Source organism: Schistocerca cancellata, chromosome 3 (genome assembly GCF_023864275.1).
Source record: "Schistocerca cancellata isolate TAMUIC-IGC-003103 chromosome 3, iqSchCanc2.1, whole genome shotgun sequence".
In the NCBI taxonomy this organism is placed as follows: Eukaryota; Metazoa; Arthropoda; class Insecta; order Orthoptera; family Acrididae; genus Schistocerca; species Schistocerca cancellata.
The window spans coordinates 294352947-294365679 of record NC_064628.1 but is presented as its reverse complement, the minus strand read 5'-3'; the positions used below and the strand labels follow the sequence as shown (position 1 = coordinate 294365679).

General features: G+C 44.9%; 1 protein-coding gene across 1 annotated transcript in view; it reads right to left on the bottom strand.

Moving 5' to 3' along the window:
* Positions 1-12733, bottom strand: part of LOC126174993 (uncharacterized) — a 397453-nt gene that overhangs the window by 17522 nt on the left and 367198 nt on the right. The window lies entirely within an intron of this gene.

Genomic DNA, 12733 nt, shown 5'->3' with positions numbered 1-12733 from the left:
TTCGTGCAGTTGACGATAACCCTAATGTCAGCGTGAGAGAAGTTGCTGCTGTACAAGGTAACGTTGACCACGTCACTGTATGGAGAGTGCTACGGGAGAACCAGTTGTTTCCGTACCATGTACAGCGTATGCATGCACTATCAGCAGCTGATTGGCCTCCACGGGTACACTTCTGCGAATGGTTCATCCAACAATGTGCCAATCCTCATTTCAGTGCAAATGTTCTCTTTATGGATGAGGCTTCATTCCAACGTGATCAAATTGTAAATTTTCACAATCAACATGTGTGGGCTGACGAGAATCCGCACGCAATTGTGCAATGACGTCATCAACACAGATTTTCTGTGAACGTTTGGACAGGCATTGTTGGTGATGTCTTGATTGCGCCCCTTGTTCTTCCACCTACGCACAATGGAGCACGTTATCATGATTTCATACGGGATACTCTACCTGTGCTGCTAGAACATGTGCCTTTACAGGTACGACACAACATGTGGTTCGTGCACGATGGAGCTCCTGCACATTTCAGTCGAAGTGTTCGTACGCTTCTCAACAACAAATTCGGTGACCGATGGATTGGTAGAGGCGGACCAATTCCATGGCCTCCACGCTCTCCTGACCTCAACCCTCTTGACTTTCATTTATGGGGGCATTTGAAAGCTCTTGTCTACGCAACCCCGGTACCAAATGTAGAGACTCTTCGTGCTCGTATTGTGGATGGCTGTGATACAATACGCCATTCTCCAGGGCTGCATCAGGGATTCCATGCTACGGAGGGTGGATGCATGTATCCTCGCTATCGGAGGACATTTTGAACATTTCCTGTAACAAAGTGTTTGAAGTCACGCTGGTACGTTCTGTTGCTGTGTGTTTCCATTCCATGATTAATGTGATTTGAAGAGAACTAATAAAATGAGCTCTATAATGGAAAGTAAGCATTTCCGGACATATGACCACATAACATATTTTCTTTCTTTGTGTGTGAGGAATGTTTCCTGAAAGCTTGGCCGTACTTTTTTGTAACACCCTGTATATCTAGGTGCTGGTTTTGCTAAATTATAGCAGGCAGTGAGCGAATTTTCTGACACACGCAAGTACAGCGTGTTTCAGAAAGAATGACCTGATTTCAAAACTACATACACTATTGACCATTAAAATTGCTACTCCACGAAGATGACGTACTACAGACGCGAAATTTAACCGAAATGGTTCGAATGGCTCTGAGCACTATGGGACTTAACTGCTGAGATCATCAGTCACCTAAAACTTAGAACTACTTAAACCTAAGTAACCCATGGACATCACACACATACATGCCCGAGGCAGGATTCGAACCTGCGACCGTAGCGGTCGCGCGGTTCCAGACTTTAGCGCCTACAACCGCTCGGCTACTCCGGCCGGCGAAATTTAACCGACAGGAAGAAGATGCTGTGAAATGCAAATGATTAGCTTTTCAGAGCATCGACACAAGGTTCCCTTGACATACCCCTACAAGAAATAATCGCATGGGGGTCATGTATGGCGATCTGGGAGGGCAAGAATTCCCGTGTGTCCTCTCCAGTGTTGAGGCAGAGCGTCATTGAGAAACTAACTAAGTTGTGCCAGAGTGGCAGAGCTCCATTCTGTTGTAAAATGAAGTCATCGGAGTCTTCCCGAAGTCGCGGAAAAAGTCAATCTGCAGGTGAAGATAGCTCATGACATAGAAGAAGTGAAGAACTGAATAACAGCCGCCATAACTTCTGTGAAAGCGGATATGTTGTGTAAAGTTTATAATGAATTTAGCTACAGTCTAGATGTTCGTGCTGCTGCTGGTGGACACACAGAGCATTTGTAATAGCATAGTTAAAACTTTAAGACTTTGTGAATATTTTGCGATTAATCCGAAGCTTCTAGTATGTGTGTATCAATAAACACGGAGTTTTGAAATCAGGTTGGGGGGGGGGGGGGGTTTGGGTTCTTTGGGGAAGGAGACCAGACAGCGAGGTCATCGGTCTCATCGGATTAGGGAAGGACGGGGAAGGAAGTCGGCCGTGCCCGTTCGAAGGAACCATCCCGGCATTTGCCTGGAGCGATTTAGGGAAATCACGGAAAACCTAAATCAGGATGGCCGAACGCGGGATTGAACCGTCGTCCTCCCGAATGCGAGTCCAGTGTCCAACCACTGCGCCACCTCGCTCGGTTGAAATCAGGCCATTCTTTTTGAAACACCCTGTAATTTTTAACGTTGATAGCTGCCAAACTATGACACAGCGTTTTTTGAATACTTTTTTCTATGGTATGGGAAGCCCGCCCGGTTAGCCGAGCGCTCTAGGGCACGGCTTTCCGGAGTGGGAAGGAGCGCCTGGTTCGCGGCACGAATCCGCCCAGCGGACTTGTGTCGAGATCCGGTGAGCTGCCAAGTCTGTGGATGGTTTTTAGGCGGTTTTCCATCTGCCTCGGTGAATGCGGGCTGTTTCCCCTTATTCCGCCTCAGCTACACTATGTCGGCGATTGCTGCGCAAACAAGTTCTCCACGTACGCGTACACCACCATTACTCTACCACGCAAACATAGGGGTTACATTTGTCTGGTGTGAGACATTCCCGGGAGGGGGGAAGGGGGCGGGGGTATGGTCCACCGGGGGCCGAACCGTACAATACCCCTGGGTTCGGTGTGGGACGGCGGAGGGGTGAAGTGGACTGCAGTAGTCGTAGTGGGGTTGTGGACGACTGTGGCTGTGGCGGGGACGGAGCCTCTTCGTCGTTTCTAGGTCCCCGGTTAACATACAATACAATACAATACAATACAATGGTATGGGAAAGAAACTCCGGCAAGGATTTGAACGACTTAGCATGTGCAAAACTTTGTGAAATAACAACAACATAACAGTATTCGAAACTACTATCTCGGCATTAGCAGAAGAGGTTCCATATATGAAAGCAAACACAATTCAAGTATGGTTAGTTTTTATACCTGTACGTTTTAAGTTCATCAGACTGTACTCTGCTCTTGTAGCTATCAAACAACTTGCTCGTGAAGCTACTCACACACTTACATTATGTACACCAGTCGAAAATGGGGATATGATTTCCGGTTATGACGAGGTTCGAAAAACTCTTACAGCAGCGGTTCAGTTTTATGCCTAAAGGTACCCTGATCGTGCTAAGCCCATACGATATGTCATTGCAAACGAGTAAGAAGGTTTCGATAAACTGGAAATGTAAAGAATAAATCACGCCCAAAAAAAAAAAAAAAAAAAAAAAAAAAACAGCAACTCATGAAGGAATGCAACTTACATTTTAGCAGTGTAAATACAATCCACATGTCATTACAAGGCAGCTTGAATTTATGAGTATTGCTGCAAGTACTATGTACTCTCCGACGCATTTCGTCTTCCCCACGTTTCCATTATCTGTAGCTTCATGGTAGTGACTCTCAAGAACTGTTACAGTTACCCTATTTGTGTCTTCGAAAAACTGCGCAGTGGTATCGCATTAATAAGTAAGATTTTGCTTGCGGATGAAGCATCATTTGCATACAAGTAGCATGCGTGTATCAATGTACGTGATAGGCGCTACTGGTCAGCTGAAAACTCACTCCGACTAAAAGAACTAGGTAAATATCGACGTGTGGTGTGGACTATCCAACAAAAGCATCGTTGGTCTTTGTTTTATTGGTGGTACTAAACAGTCACAACATATGTGCTTTCAAAGTTATTGGGTGACATCCTGTTGGACATTATCTTTGTACATACATCAAAAACAGTTTTGCATCACCCCTGTTCCCAGAACTCCTGAAGATAGAAGTTGACGGTGGATACTGTGTCACAGACACAGTTCCTTTGACTGTAGAGAAATGTCTCTATACCCGCCCAAAGATGTAAACAACTATGCATGAGCAGCGCCTGTTAGACAGAGGGTGTCCGACAGCCGATCAGTTCCAGTCGTTCCACCAGGAAGGAGGTGCACAGCTCGTGTTGTTTGTAGTTCAACCATGCCTAGACGGTCAATATATAATCCATTAAAGAACAGTCAGTTTCACAAAACGGCAACTATATATCAGAAAATTTGCCATATTGTCCGCTATAAGGGGGGGGGGGGGCAAGAACCGCTACTCCATATATTTACTCGTTGTGGCTATTTTGGGATAGGCTGTTTCACCTGTTTCACCCCGCATTATAACACATACATCGTCAAAGTTTAACTGATGAGCCAAGGTCGATTTGATGGCAATTACTCCTAAATCTCATAATCTGTTTTCCATAAATGTGAATCCTAGAACATTCATTATTCTTTTTACTGTGCAAAATGATCTTCCAGCCTCGACCACATACACTCCTGGAAATTGAAATAAGAACACCGTGAATTCATTGTCCCAGGAAGGGGAAACTTTATTGACACATTCCTGGGGTCAGATACATCACATGATCACACTGACAGAACCACAGGCACATAGACACAGGCAACAGAGCATGCACAATGTCGGCACTAGTACAGTGTATATCCACCTTTCGCAGCAATGCAGGCTGCTATTCTCCCATGGAGACGATCGTAGAGATGCTGGATGTAGTCCTGTGGAACGGCTTGCCATGCCATTTCCACCTGGCGCCTCAGTTGGACCAGCGTTCGTGCTGGACGTGCAGACCGCGTGAGACGACGCTTCATCCAGTCCCAAACATGCTCAATGGGGGACAGATCCGGAGATCTTGCTGGCCAGGGTAGTTGACTTACACTTTCTAGAGCACGTTGGGTGGCACGGAATACATGCGGACGTGCATTGTCCTGTTGGAACAGCAAGTTCCCTTGCCGGTCTAGGAATGGTAGAACGATGGGTTCGATGACGGTTTGGATGTACCGTGCACTATTCAGTGTCCCCTCGACGATCACCAGTGGTGTACGGCCAGTGTAGGAGATCGCTCCCCACACCATGATGCCGGGTGTTGGCCCTGTGTGCCTCGGTCGTATGCAGTCCTGATTGTGGCGCTCACCTGCACGGCGCCAAACACGCATACGACCATCATTGGCACCAAGGCAGAAGCGACTCTCATCGCTGAAGACGACACGTCTCCATTCGTCCCTCCATTCACGCCTGTCGCGACACCACTGGAGGCGGGCTGCACGATGTTGGGGCGTGAGCGGAAGACGGCCTAACGGTGTGCGGGACCGTAGCCCAGCTTCATGGAGACGGTTGCGAATGGTCCTCGCCGATACCCCAGGAGCAACAGTGTCCCTAATTTGCTGGGAAGTGGCGGTGCGGTCCCCTACGGCACTGCGTAGGATCCTACGGTCTTGGCGTGCATCCGTGCGTCGCTGCGGTCCGGTCGCAGGTCGACGGGCACGTGCACCTTCCGCCGACCACTGGCGACAACATCGATGTACTGTGGAGACCTCACGCCCCACGTGTTGAGCAATTCGGCGGTACGTCCACCCGGCCTCCCGCATGCCCACTATACGCCCTCGCTCAAAGTCCGTCAACTGCACATACGGTTCACGTCCACGCTGTCGCGGCATGCTACCAGTGTTAAAGACTGCGATGGAGCTCCGTATGCCACGGCAAACTGGCTGACACTGACGGCGGCGGTGCACAAATGCTGCGCAGCTAGCGCCATTCGACGGCCAACACCGCGGTTCCTGGTGTGTCCGCTGTGCCGTGCGTGTGATCATTGCTTGTACAGCCCTCTCGCAGTGCCCGGAGCAAGTATGGTGGGTCTGACACACCGGTGTCAATGTGTTCTTTTTTTCATTTCCAGGAGTGTATATCGAGTGGTTATAGGTAAAGTTCTGCTACTCACAAGGGTCCAGTAATTATCGTATGACAGCAAAACTAGATAGATATTCTGATAGCTTAGTGCGGAACCGATTTATGCTGAAAAATTAGTTCCAGTTTTTGCCACCAGGTGCGAATCTGGCGCTGTGAATTCAATAAAGACGCACAGAAATGTTTCCTTATGGATCGATTAGAAATGGGATGTGGGCAGAAACGTTCAAACAATTGAGAAAGCATAAAATTGAATTTATTATTAACTGCCACTCACATAATTTGTTCAGTATGACCACAGGAGACGTTCAGGAGATGCTACACCCGTAAAACAATGTGATCAACGGTTGAAACATACCACACAATCATATAAGGCGAGTGTCGTGGCTCTTCATGCGCAACTCGCCGTTTAACTGTACCCCAGATTCGGCAGTTCTGTGTATTCGCTGCACCATGTAGTGTAAAAAGTGCCTCGTCGTTCCATACAATATTCGCCAGTCACATGTGATGAACTTCAATCCATTCCAGAAAGCGAAGAGTAGTTCGAAATGTTGCTGTGGATCAAGAGATTTCAGTTTGTAGGGAAGCAGCCTACTCACACCATATAGAATTCATGTGCTTTCCATTGCGTGCCAGCCCAGTCCGCTCTAACTAGCTAACACATCAAGAATGTTGTGCAATACCTTAAAAGTAAAGTAAATGATCTGAAAAGTTCATAGCATGTCAGGAATGATGCTAAAATAATAATGTGGTAAGCTTCAGTTTAGTAAATTTAAGTTTTCGAAACTTGGACTTTTACGTAAAAGTCGCTGGCGCAACAGGAAGGAGCTATAAACTTCAAAATTAATATTCAGATTCCTTTTCCATTGTAATTTAATGGAAACAGCATGCTGGATCTCACAACGTAATATTTTGGTTGAAATTCATGATTTTTTGTTTTTGTGTCCTAAAAGTACGGAAGCAAGATAGATTAAGTAAGTGATTAGATAAAGCTAGGATGTTTAGATTTAGGTAGAATGGTGGTATGCTATAGCAAAAAGATGTGAGAAGTTTCAAAAAGGTAACTATGAAACTATAGCTGCAGCGTCTCTCCAAAGGGCAGGTTCAGAGCTCATCTACTTCGTGCAGTGCAACTAAAATAATTCTCTCGCCAAAACTATATAACCTAGCCACATCAGAATTTTATTACAGATACTTACCTGTGTGCTGATAGCACAATTAAATTGAGAGCTTCACTGGCCTTCAGCGATTGAAGCTATTAATTATTTAGTAACTTGAAGTGGTGTTCTGCTAGCACCAGTGGCTACTCGGGAAGGCAAATGTCAACTGCGCCTTCAGTGGTCCGCACCGCAGCTTTATAAATAAGAGCGTTGCGAACTAGTCAGGCCCCAGTTCTCTTCTAGATTTCAATCAGCGCGCACTCCGTGTCGGAAGCCGCGTCGCGTCTGTCCAGTTGCAAGAAACAGCCTTGGATGCCATATTATGTAACTGTATGCACGTAACAATGAGTTCACATTGTGGTGAAGTGTTAATTGCGGAACTACTTCAGTGATTTATTCTCAGTTTGCGTATGTCGTATTTTCACGTGTCGCCGCAGGACAGACCGTCTACCACTACTAGCATGGCATTTGATGAGTATGAACATTAAATTTTGGCGAGCATTCACTTTGAACATTTACATCGATAATGATTATTGAACCGTTTCGTTATCTAGGGATAATAGGATCCGTGCAATAGACTCTGAACATCTCTGATACTACAATAACTGATAATAGCATTGCTTGAGTAAACATTTGTCTGAACTTTACGCTTTATCGTTTTCAGAATATAGTGAAAAATGTTATAGCAAACTGCATTTTCTATTAATCCTAGACATCATCCTAAATCCTCAGTGTAATGAACTTCAATGATCAATAACTTTATTTCTCCATCAGAGTGGGCACAGTGAACTTTAATTACAGACATCATGTTTTTACTAATCACTTTCTGGTTGGCAATATTGTAGTCAGAGAGCCTGTGTTGAGAACGGCAACATACAAGAGAAATTTTCCACCCGCAGCCTTCTGGATCTTGTAAGGTGTGGTGTCACCGCCAGACACCACACTTGCTAGGTGGTAGCTTTAAATCGGCCGCGGTCCATTAGTACATGTCGGACCCGCGTGTCGCCACAGTCAGTATTTGCAGACCGAGCGCCACCACACGGCAGGTCTAGAGAGACGTACTAGCACTCGTCCCCAGTTGTACGACGACTTTGCTAGCGACTACACTGACGAAGCCTTTCTCTCATTTGCCGAGAGACAGTTAGAATAGCCTTCAGCTAAGTCCATGGCTACGACCTAGCAAGGCGCCATTAACCATATCTATAGAGTGTCTCACTTGTATAATCCAGAATGCTATATACAAATGATGGATTAAAGATAAGTATAACCGCAGCTACGTACTTTTCTTTATAGCATTCATTAAGTATCCTGTTTCAGACATAAGCAAGCCTGTGTGAGTTGACGCGTGCCCTTTCGGCTTCCTCGCCTTGTGTCTAGACTGTCTTGTCTAGACACAACATAAGGTTACCAATGTAAAATAACCGCAAAACTTTCTGAGCTGTTGACCATGGGATAGACAATTCTCTTGAACTCCACTAACATTAGCATTACCCGCGCCACGTCCTGCATGGTCAGTTACGACAGCAACCTAAAACTTCCACCAGGATAAGACGTCTTCCTTTTCCAGGTGCTACGCCAAGCTAACCTATGTTTTGGAATTTTATTATCAAATTCTTTAAACCATTTAATGACATTAGGCCTCTTCTCAGGCCTCTCACTCAACGATAATACTCTCTCAAATCAGCACTGTAATTGCTGTAATTCACAGTTTCATTAACAGTGCACGGTCTCTGTTTTAAATAGTCATACTGTTCACTCATGTCAGGGCTTGTCAAATGACGGCGTGGACCTTATACAAACAGTATACAGAGTACAGAGCCAGATTTGCACCTGGCAGCCACAACTGGAACAATGTTTTTTTCCAGCGTAAATCGGTTCCGCATTAACGCATCAGCGTATCTACCGAGTTTTGCTGCCATACGGTACTTAACAGCCACACTGGGCCTCAATGTGTAGCTGATCTTTAATTATAACCACTAGTTACCAGTTGCTTACACAGAAGATGGTTTACTTCTCGCTATAAATGTAGACATCTAGAAATTAAATTCCCTCCTGTTACAGTCACACTTTAAAAAGAAACTTAACAATCTTGCGGTATGCACAGGCCACTTGCGGCAATCCGAGCCGTGGGGGTAGTATCTTCGCTCTCTCAACCCCCCATTGGGCTTATGCTCATCAGCTATGGATAGAAGGCCCTTGCATTATCTAGGTACGAGAGTTGAATGAAAAGTAATGCCTCCATCTTCGTTAATTGGGTTCGGATGGGAATATTTTAATAAGAAATAGTCCTTAGAATGTGATCTTTAATTACCAATATTCACTTTTCCACTAATCACCAGCCAACTGGATACATTTCTGCCAACGATGAACAAATTTTCTGAAGCCGTCAAGGAAGAAGTCGACACTCTGTTTCCGCAACCACAGTCTCACACTTCTCTCAGACTCTTCGTCAGAAGCGTAATTATGTCCCTGCAGATCGTCTTTCATTATCGGAACAGATGGAAGTTAGTCGGTGCTAAGTCTGTACTGTATGGAGGATGCCGTGCGGTGGTGAGATTCAGTCTCTGAAGTTCTGCTGTGGTGGCACGTGAAGTGTGTGGTTTAGTATTGTCATGCTGCAGGAAAACATTTCCCTTTTCCTTTCGGATCCTTGTTAGCAGTCGTTTCAGAGTTCGCAGCGTTGTGATGTAACGCTCTCAATTTATTGTTGTTCCACGATCAATGAAATCAACATGGATAACACCATCTGCATCCTAGAACACTGTGGCCATGCAGATGGGGGCTGCATCTTGAATTTCTTTTTCTGGGGCGTGTCTTTGTGTCAATATTCCATAGACTGACGTTTCGTCTCCGGGTCGTAATGGTGTACCAACGGTTCGTCTGCTGTCACAATTGAGTGGCGAAAGGCGTCACCTTCATTTTCGTAACGCGAGAGGAGTCCCTGGCAAATTTCAAGTCTGTGCGCTTTCATTTCAGGAGTCAGCATCCGTGGTACCCATCGTGCACAGATCTTCTGATAGCCAAGCAAAGCAATAATGTGACGCACACGTTCTTGTAACATGCCGATGGTGCTTGCAGTTTCTCTGTGAGTGATACGACGATCGTCCTGAATCAATCTGTCAATATTTTGATGGTGAAACTCAATGTTTGCTGTCACAGGATGTCCAACTCTTTGTTTGTCACGCAGGTCAGATGTTCCCGCCTCAACATCTTTAAACTTACTCGCACAACGACGCACAGTACTCACATCGACACAATCACCATAAACTTCTTTCCTTCTCTGATGAATCTCCTTTGGTGTGACACCTTCCGCTGTCAAGAATTCAATGACTGCACGTTGCTTAAATCGCATTGACCGATCGTCTGCGCAGGGTTCCGTACTTTACACTGTAACAACACAACCATTCAATGCTAAGGCTTCCCGCCAACTGGAGCTGTAGAGAAGAGGCTACGGAGCAAGCCAGTATCTGCCACATACCAATGCTGCCAATAGTTGAAGAGTTACGAAGGTGGAGCCATTACTTTTCAGTCAACCCTCGTACTTCGTTTACTCCACTGTGCACCGCATTACCCCACTGTTTCACTCTGTGCTTTCAGCTACTGCTGCGATTGCCTCTTGAATATGTTCAACATGACATATCAAGTGGTTACAATTAAAGTGCAGCTACTCACGAAGGTCCAGTGGGGGCTGTAATTACCATCGACGGCGAAACTTTGTAGATATTCTAATGCGTTAATGCGGAATGTTTGAAAAAATTAGCTCCAATTTTGGCCACCAAGTGCAAATCAGGCGCTATACAGCATTTCCTCAACGGCTCCGGAGCTCATATTCAACGAACTGTGTAAGCGGTGGTTAATAATAAGATCAACAATATGCTTTTCTCACTTTTTTATCTTTTCTGCCCATGTCCGGTTCCTAATCCATTACATATGGAAGCATTTCTACACGTCTTTCTTGGGCATACAAGCATCTGATTTGCACCTTGTTCAAATGGCTCTAAGCACAATGGGACTAAACATCTGAGGTCATCAGTCCCCTACACTTAGAACTACTTAAACCTAACTAACCTAAGGACATCACACGCATCCATGCTCGAGGCAGGATTCGAACCTGCGACCGTAGCAGCAGCGCGGTTCCGGACTGAAGCGCCTAGAACCGCTTGTCCACAGCGGCCGGCTTGCACCTGGTGAAACTAATTTTTCTCCATTGTAAATCGATTCCACATCAACGCATTAGAATATCTACATCTTCATCTACATAGCTGATACAGTAGACGATAAATATAATGCTTTTCTCAAGACTTTTTTCATGCTCTTTGAAAGTTGCTTTCCGTGAGAACGTTTAAAACAGGGTACTAGCACAAACAGGCCGACTAGAGGGATAAGAATAGCTTGTAGGACAAAGTGGCAATTATATCAAAACGTTAGAAACAGTCAAAATCTAAATGCAGCAGCCCATTACAAACAGTATTGTAAGGTGCTTAAAAATGTTATTAGGAAGGCAAAAAGTATGTGGTATGCAGATAGAATACCTAAGTCTCAGGATAAAATTAAAACCATATGGTCAGTCGTAAAGGAAGTTGCTGGTCTGCAGAGACAAAAAAATGCCTCTGAGCACTATGGGACTCAACTTCTGAGGTCATCAGTCCCCTAGAACTTAGAACTACTTAAACCTAACTAACCTAAGGACATCACAAACATCCATGCCCGAGGCAGGATTCGAACCTGCGACCGTAGCGGTCTCGCGGTTCCACACTGTAGCGCCTAGAACCGCTCGGCCACACCGGCCGGCTCTGCAGAGACAGATCGAGGATATAGAATCAGTGCGTAGTGCGAATGTCCGTGTTACTGATAAGTCGCATATATGTACAGTATTTAATAATCACTTTCTGAATATAGCAGATGAACTAAGTAGAAACCTAGTCCCAACAGGGAATCATATAGCGCTCTTAGAAAAAAGTGTTCCGAGACTGTTACCTGAAATGCTCCTCCATGATACTGACAAGAGAGAGATTGAGTTAATAATTAAATCACTTAAGACCAAGAACTCTCATGGATATGACATGGTACCTAGCAGAATACTGAAGTATTGTTCTACGTATGTTAGCCCAGTACTTAGCCATATCTGTAACTTTTCCTTTAGGAGTGGTCGGTTTCCTGACCGATTAAAGTACTCGGTAGTGAAGCCACTTTATAAAAAGGGAGACATTGATAATGTTGACAATTTTTGACCTATTTCTATGCCATCGGTGTTTGCTAAAGTTATCGAGAAGGTTGTATATACAAGGTTACTAGAGCATTTAAATTCACATAATTTGCTGTCAAGTGTTCAGTTTGGTTTTAGAAATGGTTTAACAACTGAAAATGCTATATTCTCTTTTCTCTGTGAGGTTTTGGACGGATTAAATAAAAGGTTGCGAACGCTAGGTGTTTTCTTTGATTTAACGAAGGCTTTTGACTGTGTTGACCACAAAATATTACTGCAGAAGTTGGACCATTATGGAGTAAGGGGAGTAGCTTACAATTGGTTCGCCTCTTACTTTAAGAACAGAAAGCAGAGGGTAATTCTCCGCAATATTGAGAGTGGTAGTGATGTTCAGTCCCAATGGGGCACTGTTAAGTGGGGCGTTCCCCAAGGGTCGGTGCTGGGGCCACTGCTGTTTCTTATTTATATAAATGATATGCCTTCTAGTATCACAGGTGATTCAAAAATATTTCTGTTTGCTGATGACACCAGCTTGATAGTGAAGGATCTTGTGTGTAATATTGAAACAATAACAAATAATGTAGTTCATGAAATAAGTTCGTGGCTTGTGGAAAATAATTTGATGCTAAAT